A 27,669-nucleotide genomic window follows, 5' to 3' on the forward strand; every position below is an offset into this window, starting at 1 on the left:
GTCAATGATGGGGAACGTCAGTAGAACATTTGTATCGCACGCTGTATGAAACTTTTTCAGATAGGTATCAATAAAACTATCGAAGCTGTCGAGAAAAACAAATAAATGTATCAGGAAGCGATTGCGTCCACTTAAAATAGTCGTACCGACGACTTCGTTCTAGTAATGCGGTGCTGAGTCGTCCGCCTGGCGCCTTGGCGCGACCACATATTTTTTTATGAACCATTTCATAGTTTATTGAAAACAAAATGACATGACTAATTATTATTATTATTGCCTTTTTATTTATCCTGATCCGTTCAAATAACCTATTTTAATATTATACATATAATAAATGAAGTTATTATAACAGTATAAGTTATTTTTCTAAAAAACAAAACCACTCGGTTAGATAGACCGTACCAACTGCTTTGAAAAAGAAACAAGGAAAAAATATGGATTGTACGAGTATGTATTGTACCTATATGAGTGAGCACATTGAGGCCCGGTTTAAGTGGAGTGGAGGAGATGTGTTCAGTCGACTAATCAGATTCTTAATAGATGAGGTTGAAAAATTATCACGTCATCTTTTAAAAATCTGATGGTCTTACACATATTTCTCTCCGCTCCGCTAAGGTGGACATCGTTCCTTAGTCCAGTGAACACAGCACACATATACATTTAAGGTGTAACAAAAAAAAAATGAAAAAAAAAAAGAAACCGAATTCTTGAACCGGTAAACTCTCCAAAAAGTACCACTTTAAGATCCAATCTAAACACACATTTTGCAAAGTTGATCTTAAAAGCTCGAGATGAAGAGATGTTAGATCCATTAAAACCTCCGTATCGCCGACATCAGAAGCAAAAACCAGAGCATTTAAATACCGTTTGAATCGCTGAGCAAAGAACTAAGAAGTCGGCGTCATAGATGAGGATGACACAGCCGCTTTTAAAGACTTGGACAACAACGACGCGCGGCGGCGCCACGAACCTATTCATCAACCTATAAGTTGTAAATCCTGAATTCCTACTAGATTTTGCACGCGAGCGACTCTCTTACCACACTGTGACGCTAACTAAGCAGACAGCACAAATAGGTACAATACGTGACCAATTTTAAAACAGTATACGTAGGTACTGTATACGAAAACTATGCGCAACCGACGTATGCGGCCGATATCAGTGTATTAGAGGAATTCAGGCCTAATACGAACAACTATAATATTATTAAGACGACCACACCACAAAGCGCGCCGACATTTATCGCTTCCTTGTACATATTTTAAACGTAATGATCGTAGACGACGTAGACACGTAGGTACCTACCGAGTAACGTCCTATCGTCAACCGTCGCGTATTGGAATGAATGATCATTTACCAGCTGACCCGCCGACCTTGCTTGTGTGGAATTTTCGAAAATTGGAGACGGGGTAGGATTTTCAAAAATCCTGAAAGAAGTACTTCTTCATTTTTAACCGAAAAACTAAATATCAATTTTCATGGATATATCTTGAAAAATGACAGAATTTCATACAAACTTTCACCTATTTAAACCCCTTAAGGGTAGAATTTCCAAAAATCCTTCCTTGGTGAGTGCCTACTCCATAAAAATAACCTACAAAATTGCAAATTTCTAACCACAGCGTATTAGGCTGTGCGTTGATAGATCAGTTAGTCAGGAGGAAGTCTTTTTATAGTGTAGATAAGTCTTTTTATATTGTACAATTGTACATGGAAAGAGAAACGCAAACAAGCAACGCTTTGTGCCTCCTCAGGTCTTTAGCTGCAATGTGGACTGTGGGGGCAAAAACATCGCACTCTCTGGAACCGACGTGATTATCTCACTAGATAGCAAGCATGAGGCAACGTGTGCGAAGCGAAATGAATATCCTTATCAAGTCGAGTGCTTTGCAAATGACACTTCTAAAATAAACAGCGTCAATGAAAACGAGTTTGCAAGATGTATACTACCTAGTTTGTATGTTAACTAGGTAATGGTGTATATCACACTCTAATATTATAAAGGCGAAAGTTTGTGTGTATGTGTGTACATATGTTTGTTACTCTTTCACGAAAAAACTACAGGACGGATTTGGCTGAAATTTAGAAAGATTAGATTATAACCTGGATTAACACATAGGCTAGGTATATCCACGCAAACTAAGTCGCGGGCATCGGCTAGTTCGTCATAAGTATAGATTGTTACGGATAGTACTCACGTATTTAGTCGGTGTAAGCCTGACTAGTTTCTATTCGGTGGTGTTGCGCTTTTTCGCAAGTCAGTAAACTGAATTGATAGATCTAAAATAGTGCTATCCTGTACCGCAGGAAATTTAAAAATGCATAAAGAATGGCACTACTAGATTTAATAATTGTAGAAGTTTTTGCACTGTACAACCGAATATTTAATATGCTGATGCCTAGTTTAACTACAGATAGTTAGCTACTTTATATAAAGTGCGCTTTACCTAGTGCGTTAAAGTAATGTTTACTGTTCGCTAGTACCATCGATGTATAGCTAGTACATTATACTTCAATGACAGAACACATAGAAGTACTTACTTATGGTTACAGTCTAGATTAGCGCGCGTCGGAGCGTAGCGGAAACCAATCCTTAATCTAAGATTAAGTACCTACCTAGACATACACATACTGGTAAAGACTGGGAGTAAAATAATACAACAATAGATACAACCCTGAACCGTGTGACTTCAATGTTTTGCGTAATTAATTAGATGTAGCAGAAAAAACAAACATGTGTACAAAATATGTAACGATTGTACTCTACCAAGTACCTACCTACTTACCAAGATACATCTTGCACAGCCATGAGCCATCTAATGTCTCATTAGGTCTCATAGGATAAAAAATGGTACCTACCTAAGTTTTATGTATGCCATATATGTATTCTCATATGGTAGTTTTAAATTAAAATTTCAAATTACGTAATTTATTCATCAGAATAGAATAAAAACACGCGAGCGCATATTGAATAACGCAGAGGGGAAGATTGAAAAGACTGAATGGGGAGATTGGGGTGAGGTGGCGAGCAGTGCACTTTTCAATTGCAACCTAAAGATAAGCGAGGATTCCTAAAAAGAAAAAAAAATTGGCCAAGTGCGAGTCAGACTCACGCACCGAGGTTCTGCATCTTTTAAGGATACGCATAATTATTTATTTTTGTTGTTATATTACCGCGAATGTTTTGTGATCGTTGTGATATTATGTTTAGCCACAATTTGAGGATCTTCGGATTTTTTCCTTTAGGTACTTTGTACTGACCTTGTCACTTACAATATTTAATACTTATATCTACAACGAGATGCCAAACACTTCGGCATAAATGGCCGTATTTTTTTTTGATTGCGTTGAATTTGATTTTTACAGCTCCAAGTGACTGTAGACTTAAGTATTTGATATAAACTCCTGATACCTACCTCAACGCGGTTCTGAGCAACAGAGTATTGACAGACAGACGGACGAATAGACAACGAAGAGATCCAATAAGGGTTTCATTTTTCTTTGCGATACGGGACCCTAAAAAGAGTTTTCCTTAATTTAACGAGTGTAACAATTACACTGGCGCCGCTGTTGAACAAAACACTTGCAACATTGGTTGAATGAAAATTTGCTGTTGTCTTTTTCGTTCGCGGAACGAGTAATTGCCGTCGTGTCCTCATTTTGTTGGTCTGTTACCCAATTTGTCTGGAGCAGACGGATGCCAAACGGCAATCCGAAGCGCCCACTTGTAGCTTGCGCCTGCTGCAGGTCATTTGGCATTTCTCCAACTTCGCACTGTTACATTGGACGTTATATTTTTAGTGCTTTTATGGTCACTCAGCCTGCAACCGTATAATTAAAACTTTATTCTATGATGAGTTACTGTTTCTGACAGATATTAGGTTCACCCATGCTATAATATTGTAAATTCGAAAGTGTGTCGGTCTGTCTGCTAGTTTTTCACGGCCCATTCATTTAATCAATAGGTACCTACCTATAGTGATTATGTCTTTTATCCTCAACTTGAACGAATGAAGCTTTTTGGTGTAATCTACTGAGTTTCATCTTGAAAATGCATCATTAGGTAGATATACCTACTCGTTAAAAAGCTCGTAATGTAGATTCAGATTTCAGTTAAGCTTAAAACATTCATCAAAACAAGCAAAGTAAGAATGTAATAAAACTTTTTGCTGCAGTAGGTACTCCTGTTGTTTAGTTCGTCTTGTTATTACCTACAGAAAGTTTAATCAAATCTGAAAAAATACAATCAAAGACATTTCAGTCCAAATGTTTAAAAGTTACATACTTTGAGACCCGGCAAATAACACTTCTGTCGTTTTAATTCAATCGATTGATATAGGCCTAAATAAACTTTAGTATATAAAAGGAACGAACTAAACAGTCTAAGATCTAAAACAGTTCAATTCAGGTTTAATTAGACAGCTTTGAGTTACTCCCCGGTTTTTACTCCCAAACAGGTTTTACTTAAAAAGCTTAAAACAGGGAAAAGATGTACAAAGTTTTTCAATAAAATACTCTCGCAAATTAAACGTGACGGAAAAAGAATCTTGAAATAACATTTACTTGTTTTTTTGTGCCTAAGCCTAATGGAAAGAAATACAATTTCAAACTAACCCTAAATACTGACTTTGTTTCTGTTGTTCTAAGTTGAATTCTGGTGTTAGGATGTTGACCTCAGAAATAGCAAATTATTTAGGTTTCTACCTACTGTAACATAACTAATTTTATTTAAAGAGCAGAAAAGGCTGTAATATCCCATCTTACTGAAAGAGTCACAAAAGCAAAATTTGAAATCTATCGGTGATTTGCAGACAATAAAACAACTATTAAAGGTAAATTATAAGCTTACTAGAAACGTTACTGTAATCCATAACAGATACAACACAAACTGTACAGCAGTCCTTAGCTGAAGGCGACGTAGCTAAGGAGTGAAGTTGAACGACGACTCTCGACGCGTAACACAATTTCAATGGTAGCTACACTCCAACACTCAAGAGCTCTGTGTCTGATTAAAACTCGGCCGCCAGTGCACTCTCTTTTATTTGAGCCCCAACATAATAGTAACAACTCTTTAATTTTAACCATTGTGTGCTTTAATATCCTTCAAGCCATCAACGTTTGTACTTGCAGCATTTTTATGTGGAGTATTTTTAGCTATCCAATTTTAGACAGCATTTATGAAAACTCTATTTTTTTAATGCTATAAGTAAAGATTAGGGATTTTTATTATGTGTGTCCGCGTATTGCTTTCCCACATGATGTTCGCCTCTCAGAATCAGAAGGATTTCGCTATACTCTACCTGGCCAAGTGCGGATTAGCAAACTTGAGACACCTTTGAGAAGTCTCAGGCATGCAGGTTTCTTCGTGATGTTCACAGCCCTTACAAAATGAAGGCACAGCGTAAGCAAAACAAAAAGGATGGTATTCAACATTTAGAACAATTTCCACGGTAGATAACTGCACTACACCACTCAAACGCTTCGTCTGATTAAAATTCGACCGCTACTGCACTCTGTTTTATTTAAATCCCCAACATTATTATTAAGCAAAAGCCCTATAATTTTAGCCCATTGCATGCTTTAAAGCTATTCATGCCATCTACTTATTTTATTCTTTCGGTATGTAGGTAGAGTTATTTTTAGTTCTTCAATCATGCAATCTTGAATCTTTAGTTCCTGTAAGTATAAGTATTTAAACTTTGTCAAATCGGCAAAGTTGCAAAGTATTTCCGCAAAGGCCTAACATTTTCTGCTATTTTTACCAAATCCATACCACAGAATATATACTTACCTATTAGAACTATATCTACTAATATCATAAATGAAAATAATATGTGTTTGTCTATCTGTCCGCTAACTTTTCCAGTCCCAAAGCCGTTTTGACAAAGGTACTGAGACAGTTTGCATCTCAAAGACATAAAGAGTTCCTATGGGATTTTTTTAATAAACCTACTGAAATCCACGCGGACATCATAGGTAGGTTATAGGTACTATAACGGTAAAATGGAAATTGCAATTAAGTTTAAGTTACCGCAATATGTTAGGTTTGTAGTAGGACCATACTTTTGTTATAACTTACCCACAATAATTTGGAATTGAATTACAAAGAGGGTGGACATAAATTTGACGCCGGAGAGTCAGCCAGACTCGCTACATTATGCACAAGATGGCACCCCAGCTAACCCAGCGTTGCTCAAACATGGCTTCCGAATAAATTATTCTAATGCCGACTTCGATTGCGATTTGCGAGATCTATGAAAATGGTGTTTCAGAAACGGGTCTTGTCTAGCTTTTGTCCCCAAATGCACGTACATTTTCATGCTAATATTATTTAAATTAGACCAATTTAATAGTTTAGTAGCAATTAGGGTATTTCAGACACCAACATCGCTTCCTTGACACTACCTTTAGCTACGCTGAAACTGAACAGCGATACTTTTGACCAAAGTCCAAATTCCTTCCTATTTTTATGGGTACTTGATAGTAGTAGGTAGGTATATAAGGCTGTAACTTGAAAAATTACGAGCATTCGTACAAACACCGGCTCCAAAAATGTTATTAGGTATATAGATCTACTTTACCTCTTGTATACATAATATATTCGGTAATAAATTAAATTATTGTTTACTTTTTAGTGTTTTTGGTTGTTAAAGTCGATTTTTATTTATTTTTGATTTTTCAATTATAAGTTTAGGTTCGTTAATCGTAGCTAATCCATTGGACTAATAATACCTCAGTGAGCTAATCACAACTTGTGTACTTGCTAATGGAGCTGATTGCTATATCTAGTACCTACCTATCTATTTATAGCGTGGCTGCTTATTATAGTTAGTAATTGAATTCCAGACAGGACAGAAACTTCCCCTGTTCTTTCTGCTATGTTGCAACAGAAGTTCGGGATAAAGTTTAGGAACCGCTGCACGCAGACAGGCTAGTGTCTCTCTTGAGACGTTGTCCCTAACCAAGTACCTACTTTACTATTAACTATGTAGCGTCTTTGCTAAATTAATGTGCAATAAATTGTAATTATCTCTTTCGTTTTGTTTATGAGCGTAACAAAGTTATTCCCGATTTTGCGGTCTAAAGGAGTTCAGCAAGAGTCGCAGGAGGTAGAAAAAACCCAGTTTTAGTGCTTACAGAAGATGTAAGCAACGTCAGAATCGGGCGCACCTTAAAATGCGTGAGCAGAGGTTATGTCAGCGCTCAATTCTGTTGACTGCATCTGCTATTTCTTCAGCATATCTTTGTTGCACCCGATGCTACTAAATTTTGCACGTCAAATGCATTTTCAGTATTACAAAATGCTTTGCGTGGCGCCGTTATAGTGGATCTTATAGTACAAGATCATTAAAGATATCAATAAAGATAGATGCGCTATAATATATAGCTAAGATGATCTACTTTGCTTATACTTTACATAAACAGGTCATCAGAATATATTACTGAAAAAAATTGCTACGAGCAGAATATTAATATCCATTTTTCACAAGCAAGTGACAACAAATTCACCCAACATAAAAAGCTCTTTTAACAGGAAATATTTGTGGATTATTAAAATTTTGCACAGTATAATATTTCATGCGCCAAATATCCTCGGAACGGTTTTTTTCCGAACTGCTACAATACGGCGAATCTTGTCGCTCAGCTCCCCCAGGCTACGTCGTCTCTTGACAGGGATAAATTCTGCCACCCTCTTTTTATCCTACTTGTAGTCTCAGATACGGCTCCTATATTTTCGATTTATCAAATACATGAAACATTTCAATATTAGGTAGCTCTTGAGCTATCCTAAAACCCGGATCATACATAGATACCTACTACCTTAATGGCGACTGGTGAAGGCGTAGTAGCGTAGACACATTTTTTCTCACCATAGATTTCCCATTCCGTAATTTACACTGGACAACACAACATGCAGCATGCTGCTGTATTTCACGCCGAGGCACCATCGTGCTGTAGAACTGGAATATAATATGCAGTACGACAGTTTGCCCCATGATACAAGGTGCATATGCTATGCCACACAGTTTTTGCTACAATATGCGACCACATAATGCAATGTAGGCACCAAGCGTTTCTATGGCGAGCAAGACATCTACCATCGAAATTGTTTCTAATCCCCTATGCAACAAATAAAAAAAGTTAGAGTAAGATTGACTTTATATTTGTTTGGCAACGTTATTTTTTATTTAATTTTGAGACTCATCAAATGAGGCTCCAAGGAAGTATTGGCACTTTCCATACCAGTTGAAGTTTCATTCATTTATTGCGGCTGCTAGGGTTATCATCTGAATAGAGTTTCATCCTACTTAGTATCAACAGTTAGTCAATGGAACTAGTCCAAAATCAAGAAATAGTATTCAATATATGTATTAATAATCGTATCGCTGTCTCTCAAACTATTATAGATTATATGATATTATACAGCTGCAGTGCTACAACTCATTACTGTACCTACAATTTTACTCCCCCGCTTCAACCTAACAATGGTAGGTATAAAAAAATAGGTACGCATTAAGAGACAGGCAATGCTAGGCACACACGGCCCTCGTCCATTACAAGAGATGGATACCCATACACAAGATTACCTCCTAGCTTTGTTCTATATCCCTTGAGGGCGATGTAATTAGTTTCGATCCGAAGTAACAATGAAGTGGGGTCAAATCAAGTTAGTTGCTGGTCATGCGGCTTAATGAAGTTATCTTAAAAGTTTACTACGAAGTTTTAAGACGAGCTTTCCACCCACGTTGCATCTACACACTTCGATAGCTACCTAGAAATACAGGTTAAGATTTAGGGAGCGTTCAGTGAGCCGAAACCTGAAACTTTTATTTTGAAAGCGACGCTATGTTTTCAGACTTGTCTTTAAACTTTCAGTTTTGGCCTCACTCTCCCCTCTCAAAAGTTAATTTCGAAGTCCCAAACCCGTGCCCGAAAAAGGTCTTCTATTACCTACTTAAGTAATTTACTAGATATTTAAAGAATTAAGAACTAATAATTTCAAAGAAACTCAGCCAAACCCAGTGGACCTGGCGAATACGGGAAAACTTAGCCAAGATTACGCAAGTCGTTAGGAGTTAGGGCTCCAATCGTCTGAGAGAGTCTATTATTTAACAAATGATGTGCAATGATTGTTCTGCTCAGCAAAATAGATTGTTTGTGTCTAAAATAAACCGTGACATCACGAGCATGAAGTTGTGAAACTAATGTAACCTAGGTAGTAGGTACTACCTACTTTACATCAGCTACCTTTTGTTAACAGGGCTCTCTCCGTCACTCGTTTCATACAATCGTAGTTCCAATTTCATTTGAATATTAAGCAACCAAAGTCTATGAAATTTTGCAGACATATTCTAGAAACTAATATCTGTGTCTGTGGTGTTTTAGAATTTTCTAAAAATATGTAGGTAGTTTTAAAATTACAGGGGCTCAAAGATTTGTATGAAAAGTTTTAAGACCGCGTAACTTTGAAACCGAATATTTTAACAGAAATCTGGAAAACCACAGACATAGATATTAGTTTCTAGAATATGTCTGCAAAATTTCATGGACTTTGGTTGCTTAATATTCAAATGAAATTGGAACTACGATTGTATGAAACGAGTGACGGAGAGAGCCCTCTTAAGTATTGGACACGAACACCTATCTACCTACTTAATTTCAAGCGAACACATTTCAGCTAAGTAAATATGAAAATATGTACCCATTTATAGGTAAGTATATATGAATAAACTTTTACATATTTTCTTATTTATTCTTTGAACGATAAGAAGTGCTGGTAAATTCCAAGTAAATGAGAAGAAATCATATTGGAGAGGAGAAATGCAGTGCACAAATAGATAGACCACGGCGACAACAAAAACACTGAGACAGATGACATTTAGATGCAAGAATCTTTGAAGCCGTTATTTTTTTTTCATCTATCGCATAATTTCCGTAAGTGCATAGGTGTAATACATTTTTGCTCTAAGTATGGATATCAGTTAGTTACAGAGATCAATCGTTTGATAACACTGAGTGTAGATATGTTTTCGTGTTCTACTTGTTCGTTGAAGCGACGATGTATTGATGACTAATAAATAAAATTGGAGTGTCTGTCTGTAATTTCGAAATAACTACCTCATATTAAGCTCATATGGTTATTTGAACGATACCATAACTGAATCACACGTTTTTAAAATTTTTGTCTGTCTGTCTGTCTGTCTGTCTGTCTGTCTGTTTGAAAAGGCTAATCTTTGGAACGGCTGAACCGATTTTGACGGGACTTTCACAGTGTAAGCGCCCTCTAGTTACTTAAGTTATTATTATATATTTAATTACGCTATCATACATACACACATACAAACACTCACGCACACATAAAATTCCATCCTATTACCCGCTCTCACACCCCGCTCCTGTCAGTTACCTTTGAACCTGCGTTTACGCACGTCGAGTCTGAAACCCGCAAACTGCGTGACGCCCGCTGTACAAACGCCACGCGCCGCTTGTGTAAAAAACTCATATAACGCTAAATTAATCACGCAAAAACCCGCTATTAAACTGTAAAAACGCTACGCTAAGTACATAAGTTAAAATCACATAAACTTTAAAATTAAGTGAAGTGTTCTGCGAATCTGTGCTTCGAAGAAACTATCCACGGAATACGAGAAAGGGAAGACTCCAAACCACCTGTGACCTATCCTGCCTAAATCCAGGTATTTATCCTACAATTTCTCTGGTCCTATCGCACCGTATCCAATTTCTCTTCCTAGAATCGTATTCATATACAATTCAACACTAAACACGCTATTTATTGTATATTTCAATATTCATTGCAATAGAATTACGTTCGGAACATAGGTACCGCCGCTAACAAAAATATACAAAAATCTTGTATAATTACGCATATTTATGTTTAGATCCACGCATTACATTATATTAACGCATTATATATAATTATTTATGTATATTTTTCAATATTTAAAGATAAAAACTTTTTATATCTACCTACAACAAACTCATTATAAAAATTATATCGAAATAATTATTCGCCTGTATTGAGTCTTATTCGCTTGAAATAACGTTTATTATCGCATATCAGAAATCAGAATGTCGAAATCTAACGAAACTATTGTTAGATTAGAGGCTAAGAAAGAATTCTTGTTTTTATCAATTCAACAAATATATGATTTAAGTCTGAAGGTGAGTGATCCTGTGAACAAAACGAATTTCTTGTCTCGCGTTCAAAGTTTAGAAAAATTACGTCAAGATTTCGCGATAGTTATAGACGATTTAATTTCAGCCTATTTGAAACATGACCCTGTTTATACGCCGAACTATGCCCCGCTAGGCGCATTTGACACATTATACTGTCAAATTCAATATACTCTAAATGAAATTAAAAGTGAATCTGCTGTGTCACAGTTTGACAACCAATACAGTTTGTTAAATAAAAAATTACCTCCACTGAATTTAAAAACATTTGATGGCTGTCCGTCAAAATGGACTGTCTTTTACGAAAACTTTTTGAACTTAATACATAACAACAATAGACTCACTGACGTACAGAAAGTCCAATACTTAGTTAGTTGCTTAACTGATAAGGCGCTTTTGGTTTGTTCTGGCATACCACCCACCTCTGAGAATTATCTTATTATATGGAACGCATTATTAGAGAAATATCAAGATACTAGAGTGCAAGCTACTCAATATATAGATACGATTTTAAATTGCAAACAAAATCAACCGCTCGAATCTTTTGTTGATCAATTTTGCTCCGCGCAAGCGGCACTGCAACGCCTAGAAATACCAGACTTATCAGACTTTATGATTACACACATTGCACTCTCAAAGTTAAGTAAAGATGTTGTGTCATTATTTGAACAAAATCACAAACACATTAAAATACCTACCTTTTCCGATTTAAATAATTTTTTAAAAGAACAATTAAAAATACAAACCTTACGCTCCGCTCAAGTTAACACTCAAACTCCAAATAAAAAACCTAATTCATATAAACCTAAATCGCAAACTCAGACTTATACTAGTACAGTCAGCAACAACAATAATTATAATTTAAATTCTCAAAATACTCAACGTAAGTGCTTAATCTGTAAAAATCAAGACGCTCATCCGCTTTACAAGTGTGAGGTTTTTAAAAATCAAGACGCTAAAACTAAGCTAGACATAGTGAGAAAAAATAGATTTTGTGAGTTCTGCCTAGGATTTCATTTAAAATTCCGCTGTAAGAGCCAGGGTCGATGTGGGAACTGTGCGTCTAGCTCACATCACAGTCTGTTATGTAGCTCCTTTTCTAAGCCTAGGTATGAACCCGGGACCTCACAGTCACATGCAACCGCTTACTCACCGAACCGCTATGGTGCTAACAACAGTAACACTCCGATACAGATGCCACCGCAGAATGATAAATCTAGCGATTTACCAAAGATTACAGCACCGCTACCCGCACCTCACGCTCCGCCAAGTAATCCTACAGAATTAGCACTTTCAGTGACTACCTCTTCACGCAATTACTCGAAAGATACAACTGTACTTTTACCTACCGCGAAAGTAAATGTATGTAGTAACAATACGCAATACGCTATCCGTTTATTTTTAGATACAGGTTCAATGACTAATTTTATTTCAAAAGAATGTTGCCAACGCTTAAATATGAAAATTAAATTCGCTCCGTCAGTTGTAAAAGGCATTGGTCAAACAGAAAGCACATCCCTGGGATTCGTAACATTTAAAATTTACTCTCGCTTTGACTCACGCTGTTCTTATACTATTACCGCTAGGGTGATAGACACAATTACCGACCACTTACCAAACGCTCGTATCGATGTTTCCCAGTTAACTCATTTACACGCATTGCCATTGGCTGACGACGATTATCATACTCCAGGGCCGATCGATTGCCTAATCGGTAATGAACTGTTCCCCTTCTTGCTTGGGTGTGACAGAGTGGTCTCGCCTCGTTCGTCTGTAGTCGCGGTTCAAAGCACGCTAGGCTACATACTGATGGGGAGAGCAGACTGCGCAGCTCACAACTCGACTCACCGCTCAAACGATTTTAAAACTTTTTTATGTCACACAGACTCTCCGTCACTTGATGAAATTACTGAACGCTTTTGGTCATTAGAAAATGTACCTAATAAAATTCACATAAGCCCAGATGATGAGGCATGTGAACGCATCTTTAAAGATACTTACTCACGCGATGAAACAGGCCGATATACTGTTCACTTACCCTTTAAAGATGATCCCGCTAAACTCGGTGACTCATACTCGATCGCCAAACTCCGCTTTCTTCAATTAGAGAAGAAATTAAACGCTAATCCCGCTCTTCGTAAAGATTATAACGCAACCATTCAGTCATACATAGACAAAGGTTATCTTACGAAAGTAGACAACCCTTCACGCGATATAAACTGTTATTATATACCGCACAGAGCTGTTTATCGCCCCGATAAGCAGACTTCGAAAACTCGTATCGTTCTAAACGCTTCAAGTCGAACTACCTCCGGAAAATCGCTTAACGATTTATTATATGTAGGTCCTAACTTACAAAATAACATATTTGAACTCTTAATAAATTTACGCTTATTCTCAATCGCAGTAACCGCAGATATTGAAAAACATTATTTTCAATTAAATTTAACGCCCGCGCATCACGCTTTTCAAAGAATTCTTTTTAGATTTGACACTGAGCAATCTATTGACACTTATAACTTCACCGTAGTATCATTTGGAGTATCTAGTTCACCTTATCTCGCTATGAGAGTCGTGCGTCAGCTAGCTGAAGACAGCATTGACAGGTACCCGCTCGCAGCTAATGAAGCTACTCATCACATGTACATGGACGATTACATAAACTCAATCGATGGTTTTGAGAAAGCCAAAGCAACTTATCATGAAATGGTCGATATGTTCAACTCAGGTGGTTTCAATTTAACCAAATGGATCTCCAATGACACTAAATTTCTAAATGAAGTTCCTAGCTCTCATAAAAATCCGCACGCAATTAATTTTGATTCAGATGCTCAAGACGTTACAAAAATAGTGGGAATGCAGTGGCATCCTAAACTCGATACTTTTACTTTTAAAATCAACGCTAAGGAAAGTCCACGCGATTATACAAAACGCTTAATTCTTTCAATTACCGCGCGCCTGTTCGATCCAATCGGTCTAATAGGTCCTGTTACCGCTTTTATGAAACTTCTCGTCCAAGAATGTTGGAAATTAAATCTCGACTGGGATACTCCAGTACCCAGCTCAATCGCTCAACAGTTTGAACAATTTTGTAATGAACTACCACATTTAGAACAAATCAAAATTCCACGCTACGTAGGGATGAACTCTGAATCCCATGTAACGCTCATAGGTTTTTCTGACGCTAGTGAAAAATGCTATGGAGCCGCCGTTTACATACGCGTAAGTTCAGATGAACATTCTTCTGGATCTATTCATTTGCTCGCTTCAAAATCTAGAGTCGCACCGCTTAAGAAAACATCACTCGCTCGACTCGAGCTTTGCGCATCTCTTCTATTAGCCAGTTTAATTGATTTGATACGTGAAACTCTTAGCAAGCGCTGCAAAATAAATAACATTTACGCATTTTCGGACTCTACAGTAGCTCTTTCATGGCTGCATTCTCCCGCATATAAATACCATACATTCGTTGCCAATAGGATTACCGAAATTAATTCAAAGTTATCTGCTGAACATTGGTATCATATAAAAGGACGCGAAAATCCTGCGGACATTATATCTCGTCCAGTCACGCCGAAAGAATTATTAGAACGCAAACTTTGGTTTAACGCTCCTCAGTGGACAACGCATCCTATATCGCGATGGCCTATAACGCCTTTTCAAGTAAACGCTCATAATGAAAATTTTGAAGAAGCAAAAATTACTGTTCTAGCAGTTGAAACTTCTGTTTCCGACACTCAACATCCGATTGATATCTTAGCCGAACGCTGTTCTAGCTGGTCTAAATTATTGCGCACCATTGTTTACATGTTAAGATTCTCTAAACGCTTAAAATCACGCGGTTCTATTACAGTTTCAGATCTAGAATTTGCAGAAACTTATATAATTCGCTATGTTCAAAATAAACATTTTTCTCAAGATATTCACGCTCTCAAAAATAATAAACCTTGCTCGAAATCGATCTTAAAACTTAACCCATTTCTCGCAGACGACATCATCAGAGTTGGTGGTCGTTTAAGCAATTCGCAATTAAATTTTGGTCAAAAACATCCAATAATCTTACCTTCTAAAGACCGCATCACTCAACTAATAGTTGATTATTATCATATCACTAATTTGCATACAGGACCCGCGTTATTACTCGCTTTACTCAGACAGAAGTTCTGGATCATTGCTGCCAGAAACTTGGTTCGACAACGTGTACACAAATGCAATATTTGTTTTCGCACCAACCCTCAATCTACTTTTCCACAAATGGGAGAGTTACCCGCTTTTAGAGTAGCGCAAGTTAAAGCCTTCGTTCACACCGCTGTGGACTACATGGGACCTTTCTTTGTAACTCACATTCGCCGCCGAGGTATTAAAAGTCATAAAGCGTACGTCTGCATATTTACATGCATGACTACCAAGGCAGTACACCTAGAATTAGTCTCAGATCTTAGTTCTGACTTATTTCTTGCAGCTTTTTTGAGACTAAGCGCACGCAAAGGCCCTGTAAGTCTAATATACAGCGATGGAGCTACTACATTTTTTGGTGCTAAACGCAAATTAGATGAACTTTACACTCTCATACAGTCCAATGCTCATAAAAATTTCATTGAAAATCGCCTCGCAGAACATCGTATTCAATTTAAACATAGCCCGCCTTACGGCCCGCATTTTAATGGTCTTAGCGAAATTAACGTTCGTTGTGTAAAAACGCATTTATACAAGGTAGTAGGGACACAAATCCTTACTTATGAAGAATTAAATACAATTATAATTCAAATCGAAAACTTATTAAATAGTAGACCATTATGTATTTTAAGCTCTGATCCGTCAGATCTTTCCGCACTTACGCCCAATCATTTTCTTAATCTCACTCCCGCAAAATATTTACCTGTCGAGGATTTAACGGATATTCCTGACAGCCGCTTATCCCGCTATCAATTGTTAACTAAAATTACTTGTTCTTTCTGGAAACGCTGGAGCCAAGAATATTTGACTTCTTTACAACACAGACAAAAGTGGAATACTCCATCCAACCCTGTGAGTCTTGGAGCTGTTGTTGTAATCAAAGACTCCAACGTTCATCCTCTTTGCTGGCCTCTAGGAGTTATAGAAGAACTCTATCCAGGGAAAGACAGTATAATTCGAGCAGTCAAAGTTAGAACGCGTTCCGGAAGCTACATCAGACCTGTAGTTCGGATATGCCCTCTACCTTCTCAATAGGCTGCTATTAACTCTATTTAAACGCTTTTAACGCTATAATTTTTATCTCTCTGTCTTGCAATTCGTTCTGTTTAGAGGATTACCTCTAGGCGGGGGAAGTTGTAAGCGCCCTCTAGTTACTTAAGTTATTATTATATATTTAATTACGCTATCATACATACACACATACAAACACTCACGCACACATAAAATTCCATCCTATTACCCGCTCTCACACCCCGCTCCTGTCAGTTACCTTTGAACCTGCGTTTACGCACGTCGAGTCTGAAACCCGCAAACTGCGTGACGCCCGCTGTACAAACGCCACGCGCCGCTTGTGTAAAAAACTCATATAACGCTAAATTAATCACGCAAAAACCCGCTATTAAACTGTAAAAACGCTACGCTAAGTACATAAGTTAAAATCACATAAACTTTAAAATTAAGTGAAGTGTTCTGCGAATCTGTGCTTCGAAGAAACTATCCACGGAATACGAGAAAGGGAAGACTCCAAACCACCTGTGACCTATCCTGCCTAAATCCAGGTATTTATCCTACAATTTCTCTGGTCCTATCGCACCGTATCCAATTTCTCTTCCTAGAATCGTATTCATATACAATTCAACACTAAACACGCTATTTATTGTATATTTCAATATTCATTGCAATAGAATTACGTTCGGAACATAGGTACCGCCGCTAACAAAAATATACAAAAATCTTGTATAATTACGCATATTTATGTTTAGATCCACGCATTACATTATATTAACGCATTATATATAATTATTTATGTATATTTTTCAATATTTAAAGATTAAAACTTTTTATATCTACCTACAACAAACTCATTATAAAAATTATATCGAAATAATTATTCGCCTGTATTGAGTCTTATTCGCTTGAAATAACGTTTATTATCGCATATCAGAAATCAGAATGTCGAAATCTAACGAAACTATTGTTAGATTAGAGGCTAAGAAAGAATTCTTGTTTTTATCAATTCAACAAATATATGATTTAAGTCTGAAGGTGAGTGATCCTGTGAACAAAACGAATTTCTTGTCTCGCGTTCAAAGTTTAGAAAAATTACGTCAAGATTTCGCGATAGTTATAGACGATTTAATTTCAGCCTATTTGAAACATGACCCTGTTTATACGCCGAACTATGCCCCGCTAGGCGCATTTGACACATTATACTGTCAAATTCAATATACTCTAAATGAAATTAAAAGTGAATCTGCTGTGTCACAGTTTGACAACCAATACAGTTTGTTAAATAAAAAATTACCTCCACTGAATTTAAAAACATTTGATGGCTGTCCGTCAAAATGGACTGTCTTTTACGAAAACTTTTTGAACTTAATACATAACAACAATAGACTCACTGACGTACAGAAAGTCCAATACTTAGTTAGTTGCTTAACTGATAAGGCGCTTTTGGTTTGTTCTGGCATACCACCCACCTCTGAGAATTATCTTATTATATGGAACGCATTATTAGAGAAATATCAAGATACTAGAGTGCAAGCTACTCAATATATAGATACGATTTTAAATTGCAAACAAAATCAACCGCTCGAATCTTTTGTTGATCAATTTTGCTCCGCGCAAGCGGCACTGCAACGCCTAGAAATACCAGACTTATCAGACTTTATGATTACACACATTGCACTCTCAAAGTTAAGTAAAGATGTTGTGTCATTATTTGAACAAAATCACAAACACATTAAAATACCTACCTTTTCCGATTTAAATAATTTTTTAAAAGAACAATTAAAAATACAAACCTTACGCTCCGCTCAAGTTAACACTCAAACTCCAAATAAAAAACCTAATTCATATAAACCTAAATCGCAAACTCAGACTTATACTAGTACAGTCAGCAACAACAATAATTATAATTTAAATTCTCAAAATACTCAACGTAAGTGCTTAATCTGTAAAAATCAAGACGCTCATCCGCTTTACAAGTGTGAGGTTTTTAAAAATCAAGACGCTAAAACTAAGCTAGACATAGTGAGAAAAAATAGATTTTGTGAGTTCTGCCTAGGATTTCATTTAAAATTCCGCTGTAAGAGCCAGGGTCGATGTGGGAACTGTGCGTCTAGCTCACATCACAGTCTGTTATGTAGCTCCTTTTCTAAGCCTAGGTATGAACCCGGGACCTCACAGTCACATGCAACCGCTTACTCACCGAACCGCTATGGTGCTAACAACAGTAACACTCCGATACAGATGCCACCGCAGAATGATAAATCTAGCGATTTACCAAAGATTACAGCACCGCTACCCGCACCTCACGCTCCGCCAAGTAATCCTACAGAATTAGCACTTTCAGTGACTACCTCTTCACGCAATTACTCGAAAGATACAACTGTACTTTTACCTACCGCGAAAGTAAATGTATGTAGTAACAATACGCAATACGCTATCCGTTTATTTTTAGATACAGGTTCAATGACTAATTTTATTTCAAAAGAATGTTGCCAACGCTTAAATATGAAAATTAAATTCGCTCCGTCAGTTGTAAAAGGCATTGGTCAAACAGAAAGCACATCCCTGGGATTCGTAACATTTAAAATTTACTCTCGCTTTGACTCACGCTGTTCTTATACTATTACCGCTAGGGTGATAGACACAATTACCGACCACTTACCAAACGCTCGTATCGATGTTTCCCAGTTAACTCATTTACACGCATTGCCATTGGCTGACGACGATTATCATACTCCAGGGCCGATCGATTGCCTAATCGGTAATGAACTGTTCCCCTTCTTGCTTGGGTGTGACAGAGTGGTCTCGCCTCGTTCGTCTGTAGTCGCGGTTCAAAGCACGCTAGGCTACATACTGATGGGGAGAGCAGACTGCGCAGCTCACAACTCGACTCACCGCTCAAACGATTTTAAAACTTTTTTATGTCACACAGACTCTCCGTCACTTGATGAAATTACTGAACGCTTTTGGTCATTAGAAAATGTACCTAATAAAATTCACATAAGCCCAGATGATGAGGCATGTGAACGCATCTTTAAAGATACTTACTCACGCGATGAAACAGGCCGATATACTGTTCACTTACCCTTTAAAGATGATCCCGCTAAACTCGGTGACTCATACTCGATCGCCAAACTCCGCTTTCTTCAATTAGAGAAGAAATTAAACGCTAATCCCGCTCTTCGTAAAGATTATAACGCAACCATTCAGTCATACATAGACAAAGGTTATCTTACGAAAGTAGACAACCCTTCACGCGATATAAACTGTTATTATATACCGCACAGAGCTGTTTATCGCCCCGATAAGCAGACTTCGAAAACTCGTATCGTTCTAAACGCTTCAAGTCGAACTACCTCCGGAAAATCGCTTAACGATTTATTATATGTAGGTCCTAACTTACAAAATAACATATTTGAACTCTTAATAAATTTACGCTTATTCTCAATCGCAGTAACCGCAGATATTGAAAAACATTATTTTCAATTAAATTTAACGCCCGCGCATCACGCTTTTCAAAGAATTCTTTTTAGATTTGACACTGAGCAATCTATTGACACTTATAACTTCACCGTAGTATCATTTGGAGTATCTAGTTCACCTTATCTCGCTATGAGAGTCGTGCGTCAGCTAGCTGAAGACAGCATTGACAGGTACCCGCTCGCAGCTAATGAAGCTACTCATCACATGTACATGGACGATTACATAAACTCAATCGATGGTTTTGAGAAAGCCAAAGCAACTTATCATGAAATGGTCGATATGTTCAACTCAGGTGGTTTCAATTTAACCAAATGGATCTCCAATGACACTAAATTTCTAAATGAAGTTCCTAGCTCTCATAAAAATCCGCACGCAATTAATTTTGATTCAGATGCTCAAGACGTTACAAAAATAGTGGGAATGCAGTGGCATCCTAAACTCGATACTTTTACTTTTAAAATCAACGCTAAGGAAAGTCCACGCGATTATACAAAACGCTTAATTCTTTCAATTACCGCGCGCCTGTTCGATCCAATCGGTCTAATAGGTCCTGTTACCGCTTTTATGAAACTTCTCGTCCAAGAATGTTGGAAATTAAATCTCGACTGGGATACTCCAGTACCCAGCTCAATCGCTCAACAGTTTGAACAATTTTGTAATGAACTACCACATTTAGAACAAATCAAAATTCCACGCTACGTAGGGATGAACTCTGAATCCCATGTAACGCTCATAGGTTTTTCTGACGCTAGTGAAAAATGCTATGGAGCCGCCGTTTACATACGCGTAAGTTCAGATGAACATTCTTCTGGATCTATTCATTTGCTCGCTTCAAAATCTAGAGTCGCACCGCTTAAGAAAACATCACTCGCTCGACTCGAGCTTTGCGCATCTCTTCTATTAGCCAGTTTAATTGATTTGATACGTGAAACTCTTAGCAAGCGCTGCAAAATAAATAACATTTACGCATTTTCGGACTCTACAGTAGCTCTTTCATGGCTGCATTCTCCCGCATATAAATACCATACATTCGTTGCCAATAGGATTACCGAAATTAATTCAAAGTTATCTGCTGAACATTGGTATCATATAAAAGGACGCGAAAATCCTGCGGACATTATATCTCGTCCAGTCACGCCGAAAGAATTATTAGAACGCAAACTTTGGTTTAACGCTCCTCAGTGGACAACGCATCCTATATCGCGATGGCCTATAACGCCTTTTCAAGTAAACGCTCATAATGAAAATTTTGAAGAAGCAAAAATTACTGTTCTAGCAGTTGAAACTTCTGTTTCCGACACTCAACATCCGATTGATATCTTAGCCGAACGCTGTTCTAGCTGGTCTAAATTATTGCGCACCATTGTTTACATGTTAAGATTCTCTAAACGCTTAAAATCACGCGGTTCTATTACAGTTTCAGATCTAGAATTTGCAGAAACTTATATAATTCGCTATGTTCAAAATAAACATTTTTCTCAAGATATTCACGCTCTCAAAAATAATAAACCTTGCTCGAAATCGATCTTAAAACTTAACCCATTTCTCGCAGACGACATCATCAGAGTTGGTGGTCGTTTAAGCAATTCGCAATTAAATTTTGGTCAAAAACATCCAATAATCTTACCTTCTAAAGACCGCATCACTCAACTAATAGTTGATTATTATCATATCACTAATTTGCATACAGGACCCGCGTTATTACTCGCTTTACTCAGACAGAAGTTCTGGATCATTGCTGCCAGAAACTTGGTTCGACAACGTGTACACAAATGCAATATTTGTTTTCGCACCAACCCTCAATCTACTTTTCCACAAATGGGAGAGTTACCCGCTTTTAGAGTAGCGCAAGTTAAAGCCTTCGTTCACACCGCTGTGGACTACATGGGACCTTTCTTTGTAACTCACATTCGCCGCCGAGGTATTAAAAGTCATAAAGCGTACGTCTGCATATTTACATGCATGACTACCAAGGCAGTACACCTAGAATTAGTCTCAGATCTTAGTTCTGACTTATTTCTTGCAGCTTTTTTGAGACTAAGCGCACGCAAAGGCCCTGTAAGTCTAATATACAGCGATGGAGCTACTACATTTTTTGGTGCTAAACGCAAATTAGATGAACTTTACACTCTCATACAGTCCAATGCTCATAAAAATTTCATTGAAAATCGCCTCGCAGAACATCGTATTCAATTTAAACATAGCCCGCCTTACGGCCCGCATTTTAATGGTCTTAGCGAAATTAACGTTCGTTGTGTAAAAACGCATTTATACAAGGTAGTAGGGACACAAATCCTTACTTATGAAGAATTAAATACAATTATAATTCAAATCGAAAACTTATTAAATAGTAGACCATTATGTATTTTAAGCTCTGATCCGTCAGATCTTTCCGCACTTACGCCCAATCATTTTCTTAATCTCACTCCCGCAAAATATTTACCTGTCGAGGATTTAACGGATATTCCTGACAGCCGCTTATCCCGCTATCAATTGTTAACTAAAATTACTTGTTCTTTAGAGGATTGACCAGGGCGTAAAATAGGCTACTTTTTTAACCGACTTTTAAAAAGGGAGTTGTGTTTTTCTACCTATGTACACCGAAATCTCCGAGATTTCTGAACCGATTTGCGTAATTTCTTTTTTAATCGATAGAGGAACTTTGCGACATTGTTTCATAAAAAATTTGGAGTCCAACTCCTCAATCCTGATGCTGCAGGGGATCTGACCAATCCACGCGGGCGAAGCTGCGGGCATTGATGAATAATAGTCGCGTCGTCTAGTCGCTTCTGTCTGTCTATCACATACAGAGCCCCCAATGAGTTTATACATGTGTATGTAAGTTTAAGTATTATAATATTATACTTACATTAAAAAAAAAGATTCCGACGAATTGAGAACCTCCTCCTTTTTTCGAAGTCGGTTAAAAAGCGAAGTGATTAGGTAGGATTGATACAGTGCACAATTCAAATATCACAAATCAATTTGATTTGCTGTCGTGAAAAATGATCAAGTATATGATTCATTTTGAAGGTAAAACTAATAGAACTATCGATTTGTTAACATAGACAAATGATTGCGTGCTCGAAGTCCAGACCAAATTGTTCTACGAAATAAAAATCAAAACAGCCTGTATTCTTTTGGACTGTGTTTAAAAAATTACAAAGCAAAATGAACGTCAAATGAAAAATGAAACACTTGAAACTTTTGCATTATTTTTAACTTTTTGTGCAAAATATTAATTAAAATTTTGTATTTAGACGCCATTTGGTGCAACTACAGGACTTATCAAGTCCTGGATTCATTGTTTTTGTCAAATACCTACCACATGAGTAGACCTACCTATACGGAGAACATTAGGTATCCGCGAAACCCTCAAAAACCGTCATACAACAGTTGCAAGAGGCGCATTTTTCAGTAAGTATGCACTGAAAATTTCAGAGACGTAGGTAACATTGGGTTCGCCGTAAAACGCGTTAGAAGTGGTTTTATAGCTCGTTCACACAGGCTGCGTAAGCGTAGATGTAGCGCGTACTATTGCGTTGTAATGTATGGAACTGTATGAAACATGGCACACCGCTTGCGTAATGCGTGGACGTATGCGTGACCCGGTGTGTTAGGGGTTTTCACGCATTACTACGCACGTGTCACGTGTACGCAATTGGTGTGATTTGGCCTTTAGTCAGCGCCGATCTCAATTGACGACTGACGTCGACAACTAGCGCTCGATGCAGCCGACTCTTGCTGTTGACATCAAACGCATTTTCAATAACATGCGCATTTTCGTTGCGAGCGCCTATTGCGTCCTCTTGCTGAAGTGAAAATTTCTAGGTGCGATGAGCGATTTTGGGATGGATAAAAACTTGAAGGTCGTGTCACCAACATGCTATTTTTAATAGCGCTCCGAGTGCCGATAGATGTAAAAACTTATAACACTTAAGTATAATGTTAGTGGTTTTAATGTACAAATTATGAAATTTTTATTTTCTATACCTACTGCAATTATTTTGAAAATCCAAAAAAGCAATTGTTATTTCATAGTTTTAAGTGAATTTAATTAAAAATTGGCAGTCTGTGGGGACTGCCAATTTTTTATTAAATTCTTCCAATTCTTGCGCTCCTTGGTATGCGACCGCCATTAGATTTGATTAAATTAAGCAATTTATTTTAACCAGCTCAACGATTTTCAATAAAGAACCCAATCAACAGCGCTACGGGCTAAATATATCTACCTATTTGTACTTTGATAAACGATTGCATGACTCGATCGTAGGGAACAATCAATTTGCTTACAGAGGAAATTGAGTCAGAACATAGAGCAGCAGACCTCTCTACTCTACATCAGAGGTCTCCACATAGTGGCGTCGATTCTGATGTTTTTCTCTAAACTAAATCAAGAATACCTGCATCTTTTAGAATATCTCATTATGTAAGGCGAAACATGACGAACTGGAAAATATGTAATTAAAATTAATAACATCTTATTGTAAAAATTGTTTCTGCAAATAAAAAAAAAATCTTCAATCTTGAATTTTTTTTTAAAATATGGTTAATAAAAAAAAGATTCCGATGAATTGAGATAATCCTCCTTTTTTGAAGTCGGTTAAAAAGGAGGGAAAATGAATTTTTAGTTAAAGACTAAATAGTGCAACTTTACTTTAAACAATAGGCTCACGACTGGCACCTAAAGTCAGGAGGTTTGACACTTCTAAGTTAAATTAAGTTTGTCTATCTTTTTCTTATTACATAAATAAGAAAAAGATGCAAATATTTATAGCGACAGTTAAAAAGAGCTCTGGGAGACATGCTGAGAGTGGAAGGGATATATCTGCGTATAATAAGTGCGCCGCCTAAATCCAGCGGCTCCCTGCGACTCATTTGATGTCGTCCATCTACTTAGTGGGGGTCTTCCAACGTTGACTTACATACCAATAGCACAGTCTTTCAAAAAGAAAAACCGGTCCAAAATGAATAATTTACTGAATGACAAAATTCACGACCGGTGAATTAGGTACACCAGTCAGATTGAGACCATTTTGCAGGGCACTGCTACTCTAATAATAACAACTCTCTGGAGGCAATGATGGCGTGTTCAGGCCGATTGTGATTACGAAAAGAAATCAAAACATCCTTTCCTTCATTCTTTTCGACTGTAAATATAAAACGTATAAGCAAAATATAGACTAATGAGTACCTTTGCCTTGAAACTTTTGTATCAATCAATTTTTAAGGTTGCGTTAGTCCAAATAAAAAACAGGACACTATTTATAAGATTACTCATGTGTATGTCTGTCCGTCTGTCACAGCCAAATTGCTCCGAATCTACTGGACCGGTTGAGTACTAATTTTCTAATTTCAACCCATATTTAAAATTTATTTTTTAGGGTTCCGTACCCTAAGAATGCCAAGGGAACCCTATTAGTATTTACGATACACATCCGTGTTTAGGCCACACTGTAGGTACCTAATTTAACCTGTCCAGTAGATTCGGAGCAAATTGTCTGTGTTAAACGGACAGACAGACACAAAAATGATCCTAAAGGGGTTCTTCTATTTCATTCGGACGTAGTAGGTACGGAACTCTAAAAGCTATCATCTGTAAAATCTGCGAAAATATTCTGAAAAATATTGGTCAGTTCGTATTGTAATCAGAATACAGCATCAACAAATCCAATAGGCACGCATTGAATAGCCATTGAGAACGAGCAATCGAATTTCCTGAGGGTCAAATCCCATTAGCTCGCTGTCCGCACTTCGCACCCCATCGCATCGCTTCATCACATTTAGAACGTATACCTAGTGCAGTATACTTAATATACCTATACAGAGAGTTATCATATTGCTAGAAGAGCAATTTCCCGTAAGTTGGGCTAAACTGGATTGTCCTAGTTCACCATTATTGAATTAAATGTATTGTACGGCTACTCCAAACAAAAATCGTGTGCCACAAAGCTTAGAAAATTACATTGGTCAAGTTATTAGCAAAAGATACAACTGCATCAAGAAATTCTGGTTTGAAATGCACAATCTAGTGCATCGTGTTTTATCATTGGCTCTGGATCTAATTTTAATCCGTTTGTCAACAAGTAATATCTCAACCGTAGGCACATCATTCATGGAGTTTACTTAAGTATCTAGATATATTCGATGGGAGTGCTTTTCTGATGAATAAGTATTAACTACTTATATCTGATCTGCTGCTCCATTCCCTAACTCAATGTTTTTTTTTTTAAAGAAGAATATTAGCCATTTTTAATCATGACTAACATTCCCCTTTCCCCTCCAACTAAACGTTAAGCTTGTGCTAGGAGTGGGTACGACAATAGTACAACGGGTGGGGTTTGAACCGCGGACCTTTCGGATTCCAATTTCCAGTCCGCTCCTATAACCGTTGAGCTATTGAGGCTTAATGTAGTTACACATTAGCCTACTCATTATTCGTGTCAACTGCTAAAATCAATGGAATAATCTAGATTCACAAGTTGAAGGCTTCGACCTAGTTCAACTAGTTATCACAACCGTGGTACTCAAACCGAGTCAAAGCCAATTAGAGGCAGAAACTGCCATCTTACACGTGAGCAGTATGCTCTGAGCATATCAGTGAGATTACACTAAACTTGTATCTTCTTGAATAAACACTTACCTACTTATTGACCGTAGCTATGCAGTATTAACGACAGTCTTAAATAAGCTAGGGTACATAATGTATGCAAAATAATTTTCCACTCAATATTGGAACAATTAACGAGCTAAAAATTAATAGTTGTAAGCAGAATATACAAAACATAGACCAAATAAAAATATTTTATGTTAAACTATTTAGGTATTAAAAGATGATGTCCGCGACTTTGTCAGCGCGGATTTAGGTTTTTAAAAATCCCGCGCAAGCTCTTTGATTTGGCATCAAAAGTACCCCGATGTCCTTCCCTTTGATCCAAGCTCTGTACAAACGTCAAAATCGGATGAAGCCTTGAAAAGCTAGCAGACACACAAATAGACACACTTTCCGATTAATGATACCTACTAGTATCAAATATTCATTATTAGAAAAACCGGATTGAAAAACTACACTCAATTTGTAAAACATCAATAAATTCATATTTCTATTACTTAGATGAGTGTACGGGTTCTATCGTTAGGCTACCACTCCAATTGCGATGCACCCTCGACTGAAGCCGTTCGCCTGCTTTTGACATATTTAGCGGAAAATTCCTATAACCAATTCATCTATACATTTATTTTATTCCACAAGGGAATAAATTAGAACGAGATGATTCTATGAAGGAGTGCAACCTCACGAAGCGTTGCTTTGCGTGGCAGTATGGCCTGAACTAATTTATATACAGAGTGTTTGGTAATTAGTATATAATGTCGACATGTACCCATGCTACTTTGATCTGATAAATACAATGCTGAAGTATAGTGACGAAATAAAATTATAAAATTTCCATACAAAATAATACTTAATAAAAAATTATGTCAAAGTTTTCATGACCCTAACGTGCTCACTAACTCACTGAGATCGTTGGCCATATTTAGATAAGCCGAGACCAACGATCTCAGTGAGTTAGAGCACGTTAGGGCCATGAAAACTAGGACATTAAAAAAAAATTGTATGGAAATTTTTATAATTTTATTTCGTCATTATACTTCAGCATTGTATTTATCAAATCAAAGTAGCATGGGAACGTCGTCATTATATACTAATTACCAAACACCCTGTAGATGCGCTTTGACTGAGACGGCTTTACCAAGGGGTGCAACTTGAAGCATCGCTTTGCTTGGCAGTACAGCTGGAATGGT

The 27,669-nt window shown here is 37.2% G+C and overlaps 1 protein-coding gene and 1 long non-coding RNA gene across 3 annotated transcripts in view; both read right to left on the reverse strand.

Moving 5' to 3' along the window:
* The window catches only part of LOC123868211 (breast cancer anti-estrogen resistance protein 1), a 118,194-nt gene that overhangs the window by 20,839 nt on the left and 69,686 nt on the right, over positions 1–27,669 (reverse strand). The window lies entirely within an intron of this gene.
* LOC123868228 lies at positions 16,961–24,807 on the reverse strand. Its single transcript, XR_006796618.1, has 3 exons — positions 24,796–24,807; positions 18,182–18,187; positions 16,961–17,626 (listed from the first exon to the last, which is right to left on the reverse strand). It is a non-coding gene; the product is annotated as an uncharacterized LOC123868228 (long non-coding RNA).

The sequence above is a fragment of the Maniola jurtina genome, chromosome 9 (genome assembly GCF_905333055.1).
Source record: "Maniola jurtina chromosome 9, ilManJurt1.1, whole genome shotgun sequence".
Lineage (NCBI taxonomy): Eukaryota > Metazoa > Arthropoda > Insecta > Lepidoptera > Nymphalidae > Maniola > Maniola jurtina.